Here is a 16,908-nt window from a genome sequence, read left to right as displayed (position 1 = left end):
GGGATTTTGGCAAGAGGACAAATTTATTAAGATTAAGACTCCAGAAGTGGTGGCATTTCAGTCATGGGAACCTGAAGTTTATTTAATACCAATCCTGGAAACATGTGTAAAATTTAAAGAACAAAATTATATGTGTCCAGGTAAACCGTTTGTTCCTGATGCCACAGATGCTATTTGTGGTTTGAAATCTGACCCAAGTATATCAGAGGGATGTGAAGTGATTATTAGCAATATGGGGAGTGAAGAAATGGCACAGGCTAAGATGGTCAGAGGTAAATAGTTGATCAGCACCTGTTTAAAGAACATGACGGTAGTACATTTAAACCATGGAACATACGTGGTTAAACAGGTGAAATATAATGTTTTTTATTTACAGGTTCCAAAGGATACAATTGTGTCAATTGGGGGGTTAACATTGTTTCATGTAACAAATGATGTTTGGGAAAGCCAAGTGGAAAATATCGATTTTTTTCAAAGGGATACTTTTCCAATAGACCCGGATGTGGAATATTTATTGAATCACAAAGAAAGACATGTTATGAAAATGAATTTGAGAAAAAACAATATTACAATTAGTAATCTGGGGATAATAGAAGTGGAAAGATTTAATTGGGGAACCTGGGGGGAACGCTCAATAGTGGGTTTGGCTGTCCTGGTGCTAATCATGGGTGGATGGTTGATTGTGCTATCAGTAAAAATGAAAATGTTACTGATTTTACTAGCTACGTCAGGAAGAGAAAGATATCCCAATACACATGCATTTTAAAAGAAAAAGGAAAGAACAAGTTGTTTTTAGGAATTGGCTTGGATTGTAGCCAAATTCTAAAAACAAAAGGAGGGTATGTAAGGATATTTGGCGTGTTACAGCACAGAGTACAGCACTACTGCACAGGTAGCAATTTTTTTTTGATGCAGCACCAAATGCCTATGGTGCATTGCTATATGTGTTGCCAGGATAACATGGACATATAAGTAAAGTCAGGCTATTCAGTCAAAAACGATTTTTACATATAAGATGCAAATCTATTTTCACGTGCACATTCAAAAATGCACAATACTTTTCACCTGAAATGCCTATGGTGCAAGAGACACATTTGAAAATTAATAACTAACATTATTAATAAACAACCTGACTAATAAAAATTCATTTAACATAACCCACTAATAAAAATGTGTCTCCACTGCAGAATTAGGCCTATTCTGAAAGTGAACTTTTAAACGCACATTCATTTTTTTTTTTCGTTTTCTCTGCTGCTCTGTCCACATAACTACAGGAAGCAAAAGGGCTCGAAAGAACAGGAAATCAGTTGGTTACAAAGTATTACTATAAAAATGAGCCAATGTGTAGAGAGGGAGGAGATGGCATGATTGATTCTGATTGGAGCAGCGTCATAGCAAGTATCATGCTAGAGGCAGTGATTAGGGTTTTGCTGGGGAGTTTTGAAGAGAGGGGGGGAACAGTCGAGATTTGGCAGAGCTGGGAGAAGGACCTGTTTCCTGGCTGAAGCATTCCTATCTGCAAAAGCTGAGAATTCCAGATAATAACCCCGGTTTGAGAACGAAAGGCGCTCGTTTTCACTGGGGTTAATCTTCAAGGGAGCCAAATTCAGAAAGAGAACAGCTGGAGAAAATTCATGTTGAACAGATAAGGTAATTACAGAAGTGTGGGGGCTGAGTGTGTACAAGAATATTCAGTCAGTGTAGGAAAGGAGATTCCTGTGCTTAATCACATGTTAATGTTGCAAATTGAGTTCTTTTCTCCGCCACTCTCTTTTCAGTGTATCACAGACAATGCTGTTACTGTGCTATTTTATTTATTTCTGTAAAGAGTGAGATCGTGTTTAAATGCAACTTTTATAATACAGAAAAATATTTGAAAGCAGACGGGTGGTGTGTTTTATATTTACCAATACAGTGCTGATTATGTGGGGAGATTTTTAAACAGTGCAATTGTCATTTTAAGACAGATGTGTGCATGATCATATTCAGTATGGACAGTTGTGAGTGACTGTTTGTAGCATAGCTCGTTGGAGGTACATGAGCCAACGGGAAGAGAGACTCTCTGGACATAGTTCCCTACCGTATATAAGGTAGTGGAAATTACCACAAAATTACCACATATAGCTCTGTGTCGTAAATAAGTCAGTGAGATCGCTCATGGTGGCACACTAACACGAACACTGAAAATGTGGTATTCCTGAAATGTAGGCCTGAGGTCTCTCTAGTGATTACACGAAAAATCTAAGCAAAGATAAGGGATTCTGGACATTGGGGCCACAAATAAAACAAGGGAATTATGCTCACCAAAATACCACCAACCACGCATACCAATCACGCATACCAAATATGCATGTCTGGGTGCTGAAATAATGCATGTCCACTGTATTATTGTTGTACATGGCCCAATCTGAATACAAGGAGTGATTGTTGCTAAGTTATTTTTCGGCGGTAAGAAAATACCCACAGGCCCCAAATCTCCACAAAATACCCTACAGTTGCCACTGTTGTAACCAATAGAAAGATTGCTGGTTCTCCTGAAACAGATCAGCTGTAAGCATTTTAGTAAAAATGCCAGGCTACTTGATGTACATAAGCAAATATTCTACCTGCTCCTGACTATGTCACAAAGAGAGACCACCCACCCGCCATCCTAATGTTCTACAACGCAGGCCCTCAACTAACTCTCTCAGAACATTTCAACAAAACCTTGACCAACATTTCCTGAGCTGTCGAAAATACTAATGTATCAACATTCTACCTGCACTCGTCAATGGCCTGCAGGACCACTCAGACATCCAATCCAAGATAAAACACGTCCTTTCATCAGGTTCTATGATATAACAATGTATATAACAGCTTCTCTGTGACAAAACTTAAAATTCCATTTCTGATGTCTAACTAACTAACTAAATAAATTCTTACATAGCGCAACACTAACCCAGAGGTCTCAGGGCACTCCCGTAAACAGACAACAGAAAACAATACCAAGCCATGGTTGTGTCTTATTTGTTATTGAGCTTAAGCTTCAAAGATAAATGTCTTAAGACGTTTCCTGAACTGCTGCAATGTTGTACATTGTTTTATTTGCAGCAGGATCGAATTCCAGTTTGTAGGGGCCCATACTGTAAAGCTTGCTCCACCCAATTTCTTCAGGGTTGTGCGAGGTTGGATCAATAACATCTGATTATTCGATCGCAGAGTCTGCTTTGGTGTGGCTTTTTTATTCTAGCTTTAAGGTAATCCGGTGCATCACCTGAAAGACATTTAAGAACAATGACAAACCCTTTAAAGTTAAGTCTTTGCTCTATAGAGAGCCAATGTAGTTTTCTCTGATGTTCTGTAATGTGTGATTGGCGACTCAGCCCACAGACAGCCCGAACCTCGCCTTTCTGTATGACATGCAGTTTCCTGATATTGCCCTTTGTTGTTCCCCTAAGGAGGCTATTGCAATAGTCTATCTTGGTGTTAACTATGGCTGCTGCGATTGAGGCTCTGTTGTGTTCTGACAAGCAGTGACGGATTTGCCACAGAAGATGTATGAAAAAGGCACATGATGATTTAAGATAGGATACAGGCTTCTGGAAAGAGAGGTAGGCATAAAAAAACACTCCCAAAGTTTTAACATAGCCGGACACCAAAATAGTGTTGCCATTTATCTCAAAAGCTTTGTATCGGGTATCCAAATTCGTCATTCTATAGGGTGTGCTAATGATAAGCAGCTCTGTCTTCTTGTCATTAAGAGCTTGAGAATTTAGGGCCATCAATTTCTGGATTGCCCCAAATATCTCATTGATAGTAACCAGGTCCTCCTCATAAACCCCAGATAGTTTAACAACTATCTGGGTATCATCGGCATAGTTGGCAAACTGCACACCCATTGATTTAAAGAGGTCACACAGGCATTTGATATATAGATTGAATATATATATTGAATAGCAGTGGGGACAGACACAATCCCTGGGAGACACCAGAAGTGACAGGAACCTTCTGAGATTGTGAGGTTCCCTTCGCAAGCAACACAGGCAGTTCTATTGCCGAGGAAGGATTTTAACCAAGATACTGCTTCTGAAGAACATAAACCTATTTTTTTAAGTCTCTTTGCTAGTAGGTCATGATCAACCAAGTCAAAAGCAGAAGGCAGGTTTAGCAAAAGCAATAATGCGGAACCTCCTTCTCCTACAATTTCTGTTATATTAGCTTTCAAGTCCAACAGAGCCATCTCGGTGCCAGGATTGGTTCGGAAACCAGACTGTTCATTTGCTAAGATGTTGTTTGTCTCGACAAATGCTTAAAGTTGTGTATAAGCTTTTTTGTTGAGAATTTTGAGCATAAACAGAACATTTGTAATAGGACGGTAATATTCCGGTACCAAGGGGTCTAGATTATTCTTTTTTTAAAGTGGGGTAATCCAGGCTTCCTTGATAGCAGTTGGTACCAAAGACTCAAAAAAGGACCGATTTACAAGTTCTGTGACCCAAGGTGTTAATGTACTTGCAAATTCCTTAAAAAGGGTAGTGGGGACACTGTCCCCTTTGCAAGATGTTGGCTTAAGCCCTTCTATAATCTCTAAAACCTCTTGTTCCATCATTTTAGAGAAGGAGAACAGATTTGTAGTTTGAACAGAGCCATCTATGCTTGGCATCACTGTATCCTCTACTATGCATTGTGATATTGATATAACTATGAATGATGGTGGAGAATCCTGCAGATGAGACATACTTTTTCCGAAAACCTTGACTGTATTTTATATGGTCTATTCATGTTCCTCTGTGTAGATTTAACAATACTTTATTAGATTGTCAACACATTGCTTACACACTATAATGCACTGTAGGCTCTCCATCTCCTGGATTTCAGAAAGTTCCCTTTTAATATTGATTGAAAATGTAAGCCCACATAACAGAGGCAATACTGTTGATATGGATGAGTAAAATGTTTTTTTGCTCATGAAGTACATCTGGGTGGAGATGGATAAGACAAATGAATCTATATAGGCTCAGGTGGGTTATACAATGAGGTGTTTGAGCTGCTTACCACCCAGGGAGTTCATTTTCTCCAAACACTTCACTGGATCACTGAGGTACCAGGAAACCCCCTGCTGAGCGCGCCACATGTCACCACCATCGCCAGGTAGCGGGGTATCTTGGGCCTCATCTTCAGGAGTGCCAGGTAGTGAGGTATCTTGGGCCTCATCTTCAGGAGTGCCAGATAGTGAGGTATCTTGGGCCTCATCTTCAGGAGCACCATGTAGTGAGGTATCTTGGGCCTCATTTTCAGGAGCGCCAGGTAGTGAGGTATCTTGAGCCTCATCTTCAGGAGCGCCAGATAGTGAGGTATCTTGGACCTCATCATCAGGAGCGCCAGGTAGTGAGATATCGTGGGCCTCATCTTAATGGGGCAGATCTGAGAGTCATGTCTAAGCCTTGAAAAAGACTGCTAGTGATTGGTCTTATTGAGTGCGATTTCCGGGTCGACCACCGGAATTTAACACAGAAATGTCAGACAGCATTATGTCAGGAAGCGTGTGGGTCAACTGAACGAGTGGGTCAATTGAGCTTGTAAATGAAGTCCACTGTGCCGAGTAGAACTGTAGTGATCTTTTGCTGGGATCATGTTGCTGGTTCATTTAGTCTTTCCCAATTGGCCACTTAATGTCCGTGGGGCATGGGGGCGTTTGGGGAGGACTGTACCTTTAAGAGAACACGCCATTTTTTCTTGAAAATAGTGTGTGCATGCGGAAAAAAGGCATGCTTTAATCAATGTGGATTTTATTTGAGCATATTTCTGATGGACGCTTCTGATGCACCTGGCAATACAGAGCTATTAGCGTGAGAGCGTTCACGTTAATGACGTGTTTGTGTTTGGAGTCCTTAATTCACGTGCAACTCGCCTGCCTGAGCCGTTCGCCCTTTGGCCTGCTTGGATGGTTTTCTGTTAGCTCTGATGTGCTCTCTTGTTACTTCTACCTGTGCTTATCTCTGGCACAGCGTAATGCAGATGATTAAAACTAATATGTGATTAAATGTTAGTTTGTTTCGAGTACTATTTAAACGAGAGACGTGGCAAAGTTAATGCATGTGGAATTAAGGTAAATGAATGTGTAGAAAAGGGTGAATTGAACAAGCTGTGCAATAAATATGTTTTAATCACTTCTTGATCCAGCGGTGCCACATCTACAAAATGAGCAATTACTTGCGCCCTCGTGGGATCAGGCACTAATTATGAGGCGAGGAGATGGTACTAAACATGAAAACATGTAAATATCAAGTGCCAAGCGTGGCTAGCGTGCACATCTCCTAATAGGATCGCTCTACTCTGTTTTTTTGTCTTGTGTGTTGTCTACTCTGCTTAAAGATGAGAGAGCAGTTCAGTTAACATTAAATATAAAAACAAAAATAATATCTGTAACCTTGTCTGTGCTTCATAAAGTAAGAACTGTAGATCAAAACCTGTCCACTGTCTCCCAAGAGTGCACATGGGTGTAGCGTTGATCTCTGGCAGGACCGGATCGAGGCAGAACATCGACTCCGGCGGCATTCACTAAAGTCGCAGTTTGTTCCTTTCATGACAGGAGATGTGTTGGGGCAAATTGCGTTGAAAGTACTGCATTTTGAAGAACATTTATTCAGCACCACTGGTCAAAAGAACTAGATACAGACTGAAGTACTCCTCAAATTGGCCAAATAAAATGGGCCACACTAGCATGTTGGGTCTGCCCTTCAGCCATTGTGCCCTGTTCCCTTGTGCACCAGTCAGAGCCTGTCATTGGCCCACGGCGGAAATAGGGTCTGGCTAGATAGGGCTACAGGATTGTCCCCTAAGGAAAACCTAGAAATGAACACACAGGCACCAGGGTTATAAATACAATGGGCCTCATTACACGGAAGGCGGTGGCCATGGTGCTAGTAGCACCATGGCTACCCCCATACCGCCGTCGGAGGCCGGGTTCCTGGAATAGGGACTTACCGGCCTACTCCGACCTTTGCGGGACCGGTAAATCCCCGTTCTGGGAACCATTCCCCATTCTCATTTGAGCCCCCATAGGTCTCAATGGGAATGGGGAAGGAGCAAATAACGGTACCACAATTTGCGGTACCGTTATTTGCACTGAAGTCCCTCAGCGGGTCCTGTCCTTAACATGTGGTCTGACCATACGTTAAAGACGGGACCCGCTGAGGGACCTCATAGTAGGGCAGTGGGGATTACCGGTACCGGTGCCCTTACCGGTGCCGGTAATCCCCTACCGCCTTCCGTGTATTGAGGCCCAATATCTTTCGTCTTTGACACAAGAGCACAAACATAGTCCCATACCAGCAGACCTGACTGAACTTTTAAGCCTTTTGAGGTTGTTAAAAGCGGTACTAATAACATTTGTTTTTTCTGTAGCTGTACAATAGAGCAATCTGGCTCGAAGCGCTATACAGAAAAACACAATATTACTGTTATAGTATCGTATGTCAGTGACAGCATTGTGTGGCTTGACAGTGATATTCAAAAGTAAGATGACTTGAAGATTTATAATCGCTTTATTACAAACTTGTAAATACTGAGTCGGTTAAAAGGCAAGATGATACAATGTGACTGCCAAATAGTTCACTTATGTTGCTAGATTGCCCCTACAGGAATGATACTTAGCGAGCGTGTAAAGGATGAGGGGCAGCAGTCAAGTGTAACGACCAGCAACATTACAGCAGTCCCCTTTACAATGAGTGAAGCAAAGGCTGTGTTCATTTCAGGCCTGTAGAGCTGCTTGCTCGAAGTTTAACCGTAATAGAAACTTCCAGAATCAATGTTCCTGCAGGATTCTGAGGACTCGCCAGTAGGCTATATCAATGCCTGAACCTGTTTGGCTGTGTTTTGCTGAGCAGCCCAGTCTCAGTCAGTGACTCTTCTCGCGTGATTCTGTGTGCTCGTCGAAGGCTCCTGGGCACTATAAAAGGAACAGATCCCATTCGATGTTCACTGGCTTTTATGGACCTGTAAGTGTAGGTTTTTACATGGATGGACTCGGAACCAAAAGGAGCTCTGAAAATTCAAAGTGGCCCCTTCTTACACCATGCAGGGCAAAGTACTTAGCAAACCCAACTTCTCTACTAGTACTAACAAGTAGCTGACCATAACAAAATGTCTGTCATAAAACACGCTTACAATTGAGGAATGACCTACTGAAAGCTTTATAACAAATTATTTGCATCTAAGGTATGTGGAAAATGTGGAGTGATGGAGGGAAGTTGGCTGGGCGACTGGGAGAGAGGATAAGAGAAGCAGAAAATCAGAAACCCACACAAAAGAGGCTGACTGGGAAACCTGAGTTTCCGGTAGGCCAGTCCATTATTGGGTCTGCAGGGCAAGACAACAGTCAATTAGATTTCGGGACATTTTCATCCCTACTTGCCTCTTTTCGTTGTTTATGTTATTAGCCCTGTTATGTTTACTTTCCCTCATAGAAGGTCAAAATAAAAAATGTTTTCCCCCATACGTTCCCCTGTTCCTTTTCCACCATAAACAAGTTAAAAAAACAAAAAAAAACAAACAGCCCTTTTCACTTTTATATTCCCAATTACATTTGGCGGTGTGCCTTTCCTTCCATTCCGTGTGTGTCTTTTATCACCCCCAAATAATATACATACAAATCATTGTTCCGGGTTGTATTCCTTTTTGAGAAGCATAAGAAACATTCAATTTGTTTACTCTGATAAATCACTTATTTTTTTTTCTTCGAGTTTTAGCCCTTTCTTAGGGCAGGTCTTTGCATTTGGGGAGAGAGAATGTGAAGGAAGAGGACACTCCCTTCTCAGAGAACAAAGATGTTAGTGGCCACGTATGTGTGGAGAATAGTGTGCCTTTTGTGCTTGTCCAGATATGTGCCACTCGCTCACATCAGGCACTACCACTGCTAATGCTCTGATTACTTACTAGTAATCTTCATTACTCCTAGTCCTACTCTTCCTCGTCACAGTACTTACTTCATGAGGCACCTGCCTCCGACACAGGACCTTCTTCTATTTCTTTAAATCTCTATAACTCCTCCCCCACATCCATGTCACTCAGTTTCATATTACCAAGCCGGAGCATGGGACCTTCCCCGGAGGGAGGGTGAGGATGGTCGTCAGTACTGTGACGAGGAAGAGTAGGACTAGGAGTAATGAAGATTACTGGTAAGTAATCAGAGCATTACCTCCACGTCCACTCTTCCTCGTCCCAGTACTTACTTCATGAGGTATACCAAAGCAGCAACGGGGAAAAGGTCCCAATGAGACACAGAGCCAAAAACAGTGCAGCAAAACACACCCACAATAACTCTTAAATCACATCCCCACAGACAAAACTCCAACCACGAAGGAACCAACCCCCGAGTGGGAGAAACTCAACCCATAGCGGTTGATGAAAATGCCTAGACCAGCCAAGGCGGCAGCCATACAAATCTCTTGCAGAGAAAAACCCTCCTTGCATCGGCCCAGGAAGCCGCCAAACCCCTGGCAGACCGCCCCTGATTGTGCGCAGGCACAGGCAGGCCAGAAGCCACATAGGCCCTAGAGATCACAACCCGGAACCACCGGAAAATGGAAACCACAGATGCGTTATGCCCAGCCCCAGCCGGACCACAAGCAATCAGAAGACTATCAGATTGGTGGAAAAAGCAAACCAAGCCAAATACTCCAACGCGTCCCGCCGGACATCAATGTTAAGCCGAGCCACCTCCTCAGGCGTCTTGGATCATGAAAGAAGTCAGGGAGAACCAGACCCTGAGAGGTGTGAAAACCGAGAGACAACTGAAGGGAGAAACATCGGACCACACCCCGGCACCATCGAGTCTGGCAGCACCCTCAGGAAAGGAGCGTGACATAAGAGAGCCCCAATCTCCCCAAGCCTACGGGCAGAAGTGAGGGCAATAAGAAAAGCAGATTTCAGTGTAAGAAGTTTGATATCAATCTCGGAAATGGGCTCAAAAGGAGGCCCGTGAAGGAACCGTAATACAAGAGGGAGATCCCAAGAGGAAAGCCCTTTATCAGCACAAGGACGGGAAGAAGAAAAACCCTGGATCAATTTCCCCACCAACACCTCCCCATCCAAGTGACCGTCAGAGTCCCCCAAAAGTAATTTCATGGAGGCCCACTGAGAGCGAAGCCTGGAAAAACTGCCAGGCCCCTGTCAAAACCCCTCCTGGAGGAACCGAAGGATAGCAGAGGCCAGAACGCAGGGGAGGGATCCCAGACCGCCCATACCAGTCTCGGAAATGGCCCCAGTGTCTGCCTAACACCTTCAGAGTGGAGGGTCTAAGAGCATCCATTTGGACCCAACTACAGGATCTGAGAACCCCTGAGATATAAACCTAGACTGAGCAATAGCCACACCGCCCATTGCATCTGGTGGAATTCCAACCGCAGATCCCCTTGAAGGGGACACGGCCACCTCGGAACCAGCCAAGGTTCCTAGGACCGAAGCTCCAACAGAGAGGGGAGCCAACTCCGGCGGGACCAGAACGAAGCTAACAACAACACAGTCACCCTGGACACTCTGATGCGCCAAACCACCCGGGGCAGAAGGGGAATAGGCGGAAAGGCATAAAGGAAAACCCCAAGGCCACTGTACAGAGAGGGCGTCCATCCCCCAATCCCCTCAGCCTGAAACCTAGAGCAGAAGAGGGGAACTTCTGCTGAGGCCGGGGATGCAAACAGGTCTAGAACCAGGGACCCTAATCGGACACAGGTCACTGCAGAGACCTGGGCCAACAGGACCAGTTCCGCAGAGGAGTGAAAACCGGCGTCTGAGAAGATCCGCTTGAACATTGTCCACCCTTCTGATACGTGAGGCCACCAGAGACACCAGATGAGAGTCCTCCCAGGTGCCTATCAGCGCTGCCAGAGCATTCAAGGAGTGGCCGGAAGCCCTTTTGCAGTTGACATATGCCAAGGCCGTCGTATTGTCCGATCGGACCAAAAACCGCCGACCGTCCAGCAATTCCTCGAAGTACACCAGAGCTTGGACAATGGCACAACTCTGGATGATCGCCGGCTCTCCCCAGATCTCACAACCCTTGAGCTGAGAGGACCCCCAATGTAGACCCTTTCTGCTGGTGTTGGTTGTAGGAGAGGCCACAGGAGGAAGGACCATGCACACCTCAGCCTGTAGACCTGAAACCCCCCGCCACCATAGCAGGGACACTCGCAGCGCTGGGGACACTGAAAACAAAACTACGAAAGCTGAGATGTCGGGAGCCATTGGGAGAGAGTATAAGACACCAGGAAACGTAACCGAAGACGGGCTCAAGGAACTGGAAAACATGCAAGACGCCACGTGCCCCGTAACTTCAGCAACAGGCGAGCCGAGATATACTGCCTTCTGAGAACCCAGCCCAGAACAGCCAGCAAGCGCCCCCCCTGCACAACATCCAGAGTACGCTCTCCCCAGACGTCCGGACAAGCAGTGCAGGGTCTTGAGAGCCATAAGCAGGTGACACATCCTAGAAGGCATAGGGACCAGGAACACCCGCAAGTAGAAAACTTGACCCTGAACAGGGAGAGGAACGGGCAAGACGGTAACCCACAACAACCGTTCGGAGAGAACGGATCCCATGGCCAACTACTTGGAGCGTGAGCTGGGTACCAAAGTCCTAACCATGCAAACCTGGACAGGAGGAGACAGGAACGGCAACTGATACCCCCTCCAGAAGGAGCCCATTACCCAGGAAGCTTAACCCCACCGGTCCCATACACCTCCGAGAAGATAGAGACGAGGAGCCAGGGAAAACCGCCAGTCACTGCACTTGCACCAGAGGGAAATCACAGGACGTTGAAACAGGCCTGCGCCACAATATAACAGCATACTTGTCAGCCCACAAAAAGATCTTACCTATCAAAAGGAAGATACTGGACAGCCCAGAAGTCCAGCAGACTATGGCCCCCTCAGCTGACAGAGGAGCCACCAGGCTGGCGTCAAAAGGGCAGAGTACTGTCACAAAGCGGGGCAAAGCAATCCATCCCGGATAGCCGACATCAAAGGCAACCCCCTACCTGAGGTATGCCTATACTGGAAAACCCACTGAAGTGACATCCCCCTCCACCGGCACCAGGGGCTCTGAGAACCCCTCTAAGCACAGACATGTGCCACCATGTGCCCTATCACTTCCCACAAGTCTGAGAGGAGGCGTGAAAGCAACACCTCGGCACCGGAGGACCTAGGCCCTAAAAGAAGAGACACTGGGAACCCCATGCATGGCCGTTACTTCCATGATGCATTTTCCAAATTCCCATGCCGGACAAGGGAAAAGCAAATCAACTCCTTCGACTTTCCCTCGCACAGTTTAGAGGAAGAGGACAGGACAAGGAGTCTGCGTCCATAGCTAGCACAGACCCAAACACACCACTACACGCCACATGACTGAGAGGTGGCTTGAGCCCTGTATCCAGTAGCTGGTAGCCCCATGCTCTAGATCGTTCCAATGCGTCGGCCTAGGAAGGTTGAAGGACCGAGTCAGCACCGCTGATACTCGAACCCGAAGTGTAGACTATGCCAGGCCGGTACCCTTCCGGCCGCTTGCAGACGTGTCCAAATCTGCGCCGTATTCACAGGCAGCACGCAAGGAATGCAGCCAACATCCGGTGCATCCTGGGCTGTGTGTGTCTGAGGAGCGGGTGGTATGTGACATGCCTGTGACAGTACAGAGCCCCCACACTTTCAAATACTCTGTCACAGACACCCCATGACAAGAAGCAGAGAGGCCTCACAACAAAAAGGGAAGGCTAGCCCATACTGCCAAGTGCTTGCCATCATTTCCAATAAAGATGTGCACACAAAGCACGAGGAAAACGGCATGTTGAAGGAGTCAAGATGGCCATACCAGCAGGAGAGGGGAAAAATATCAAGCACAGTCCTCCCCTCTCCTTACCTTCCCCCAGATAATGCAGCTAACATCCGGTGCATCCAGGGCCGTGTGTCTCTGAGGAGCAGGTGGTATGTGACATGCCTGCGACAGAACAGAGCCCCCGCACTCCCAAAGACTCTCTGCCACTGTCACCCCACGACAAGAAGCAGAGAGGCCTCACAACAAAAGGGAAGGCTAGCCCATACTGCCAAGTCGAATCAAGACGGCCAAAACAGGAGGAGAGGGGAAAAACATCAAGCCCAGTCCTCCCCTCTCCTTACCTTCCCGGGGCCGTGCAGGACCTGGGACACAATGCTCACGCTGCGGTCCGGAGCCCAGCAAAGAACCGAGCGAGGCAATCCAGCTCAACTGTGACCCCAAGCCCCGCAGGGGGCCCAGGAGCAGCACCGCACCTGAGGGAGCCGAGGGCCCCGCGACACAGCCCCCCCCAGGGGGCCAGCAATCGGTGCTCCCTGGTGCCCCGCACCGGGAAGAAAAAGTCCAACCTGCCGGAGGCAGGAAAAATTAAACTGAGTGACATGGATGTGTGGGAGGAGTTATAGAGATTTAAAGAAATAGAAGAAGGTCCTGTGTCGGAGGCAGGTGCCTCATGAAGTAAGTACTGGGACGAGGAAGAGTGGACGTGGAGGTAATGGGAGCTGTTTGAGGAGGAATATGAGGGTGGAGCAGCAGCAGCTATCAAGCACCATGCCACCTGCTATGAACTCCAGGGGCTGTGGCATAGAGTTGCCACATGTGTTTACCCGTGTTCATCTTCATGATGCAGCTGCCAAAACTCTTCCACAGTCACCCTCTTTTAAATAAGCCAGAAGTCAAGAGAGTACTACAGAAACCATCCGCTCATGCATGCTCAAAATATTCCAGGAATGTGTTCAAGCTTTTTGTCTAAACATCTTTCTATTTTGCAAAATAATGAAAAGGTCACTCGTAACAAGTATTGTTCCAAAGGATTTCAAGCCTGCCTACTTTAAGCCACTTCTGACAAATACTGCTGGTGACCCATAAGACTCCTGCAATGTTATTCCTATTTCAAGCCTACCATAGAGCATTCTCTAGGGCTACATATACAGTTACATCCAAGCACATATAGAGTCGTATGACCCAATAGACCACTCACAAGTTGGTTGTAAACCTTTGAGAGGTTCCAAATGGCACCAGGTTATATTTCGGACAACCTCAAAATTGCAGCAGATGACAAAAAACCTTGGCACTCCTTGATTGATTGATCGATTTGTTATTTATTATGCTCCTATACATAAGTGTATCAAGGTGCAACAAGGCAAGGGAGAGAGAACAAAGGGAGGACAAGACAACAATCTTACTTGGCCCCGTGTCATTGAGAGTGTGCAAGTGTGCAACAAGAGGTGAAGGAAGGCAGGGTACAGGGAGCAGTGCACCCAGAGCAGAAGTGCCCTGAGTTAAGTGCAAGGAAGGCTGGGACTACAGGGGGCAATCCTAGCCTGGTAGTGCAAGGTTAGCCAGGCGGGAGTACAAGTGGGGTAGGCGGCAGGTGCAGGGGGACTGGTCAGGGGTGGGGGCTGGTGACGTGTAAGAGTCAGAGGACAACGAGCAGCCAGTCAGCAGACGGAGCCGGAGCAAGGGAAGTTTAGCAGGGGTAAGTGGGGGAGAAAGAGGAGACAAGGGATGTCTTCTGGAATTTAAGGAGATCTGGCTCAAAGTGAAGAGAGACATGGAGGCCATTCCATAGGGAAGCTCCTGCAGAGGAGAGAGATCTACCCCCCATTCACTGCTTGGAGAAGCGACTCACCCGCGGAGAGTTAGAATAGACGAGCAGAGGGCTCTAGGAGGAAGTTACCTAGGAAGGGAGAGTTGAAGGTAGTGAGCTGACAGCCCCAAAATGCCTCGTGGACGATGCAGAGGATCTTCAACCTGATCCTTGCAGCCTATGGGAGCCAGTGGAGGGATTCCAGGGCTGAAGAAATGCAACCCCTCGGGTTGAGGCCAAGGATAAGTCAAGTCTTGCAGTCCAGTTCTGGATAAGTTGAAGAGGGTGACGGGTAGGGATAGGCAGATTGTATAAGAGGTTGTTGCAGTAGTCCAGCGTAGAGAGAACCAGGGCTCTGGAGACAGTGAGCTTCTCGGGGAAGGTGAGAAAAGGGAGAACACTTCTGAGGAGGAACAGCTGGAAATGGGCCTTCTTGGCAATGTCCATGATGTGTTGAGAGAAGGAGAGAGTGGAGTCGAAGCTGACTCCAAGGTTTTTTGCCTCACAAGAGGGTGAGGGCAGAGGGCCCAAGGAGGGCGGCTAGAGTGAGAGAGGAAACGTGGGATCAGGGGTCCCAATGAGAAGGATGTCAGTGTTACTGGCATTAAGGCAGAGATCGTTACAGGCACACCATGCCAGAATAGCAGATAGACATTCAGGGATGAGCGAAGGGGAGGAGGAGGCCGAGGGTAGCTTGAAAGATATCTACATGTCATACGCATAACACTGAACGTTACAGAAAAAGGTAGAGATCTGGAGGAGCAAAGGGGCCAGATAGACAGAGCAGAGGCAGGGGGAGAGGATAGAGCCCTGGGGAACACCACATGTGGTGAGAGAGGTGGTGGAGAGAAAGGCAGTTAGCTGAACCTGGGAAGGTCAGTCCAGGAGGAAGTAAGCCAGCCACGCCAGAGCCTGATCCATGATGTCAAGGGTCTCGCAGAGATGAGTAATCAGGATGTTGTGGTTGATGTGTCAAATGCAGAGGAAAGGTCGAGGAGAATAAGAACAGATGGAGAGCTAGAGTCAAGATTCTGCTTCACAAAAGGCCTGTGGGTATGGCAGCCATACATCATGTTCTTTTTCAGTATGATAGGTTTCTGTATATCAATTGTAGAACGAAAACATGGCCAAAGTAACCAACAGTCAAGTGCAGGACACCCCAGAAACGGTAGCAGATTTGACATCACAGAATAATAGGTGCTGGCCTGTTGTGTCCTTGCCTCATTCCCAAACATACCTCCTCTCCACAGTCGGTGAGCATTTGGGGGGGGGGTCAAGGTAGGACAAGCATCTGGCAACTCATCACAAATAGCAGACTTAAATGTGGAGTGGCTATATGTCAAGGGAGGGATGGGAGGAAAAAGTGAGATGATTTCAAGAGTTGGTCACATCTAAAGGAAACTGAAATCAATAGAAAGAGGATTGCCAGCATTCTAAACAGGCGCAGGGGCTAGTGCATGCTAACCACACTGTAACTGAATGTGTCCTGTGCTTTAATTGGTCAGTTGTGTATGTGCCTGGTTGCATAAAATAGTTGAGTATAGATGTTGTTGTATTCCAGTTGATGTTTGGCTTCTGAATCCCCAATTTGCTCATTCACACCTTGATACTAATATTTCAGGGGTGAAATAGGGTTGCTACAAGAACATTTACATTACATTAATTCACACAGCAGGGTCAGGCGCGTTTTAGTTGTGGCAACATGCCCTTCATTCAACCAGGTGTACACGTGATTTGAGGAGTGAGCAAGTGTTCAAGATGTTCGACGCCTTTTTCCTTGGATGTGCATCTTTAACCTACACCACACTTTTGTACCTGCCACATCCATTTTCCTTTATGAATCACAATCCATATACAAATGTCCTTTCCTTGCAGCCTCAGTCTGAACCCTCAACAAGCTCTGTGTGACAATTGCCTTCTAACGGAATAGGCATCTATGGGGCAACTTCTCAAAAACATTTGCTTCTTAATGAGCTGCGCAATGGCGCAAAGATGTGCCTGCACCGTTGCACATCTCCTAACATTGCATGTATTCAGAAAGAGAGCAGAAAAAACAGCTTGTGCGCAAGAGTGCACAACAAATAAATGCACAAAGACGTGGGGCCTCATTACGACCCTGGCGGTAAGGGGTTTACGCCAGCGTTAGCTGCGCCGACCCCTTATGCCAATTACGAGGTCCCCTAGCGCCATGGTGCTTTTAACACCTGCTGTTAGCAGGTGTTAAAATCCATGGCGCTAAGGGACCATGGAGTTAATTACGCCACCGTAATTTACGGTGGCGTAATTAACGCCTTCC

This window comes from Ambystoma mexicanum, chromosome 5q, assembly GCF_040938575.1.
Source record: "Ambystoma mexicanum isolate Mex_15411 chromosome 5q, UKY_AmexF1_1, whole genome shotgun sequence".
NCBI lineage: Eukaryota > Metazoa > Chordata > Amphibia > Caudata > Ambystomatidae > Ambystoma > Ambystoma mexicanum.
The sequence above is the reverse complement of the archived record's forward strand: the minus strand, read 5'-3'. Positions refer to the sequence as shown.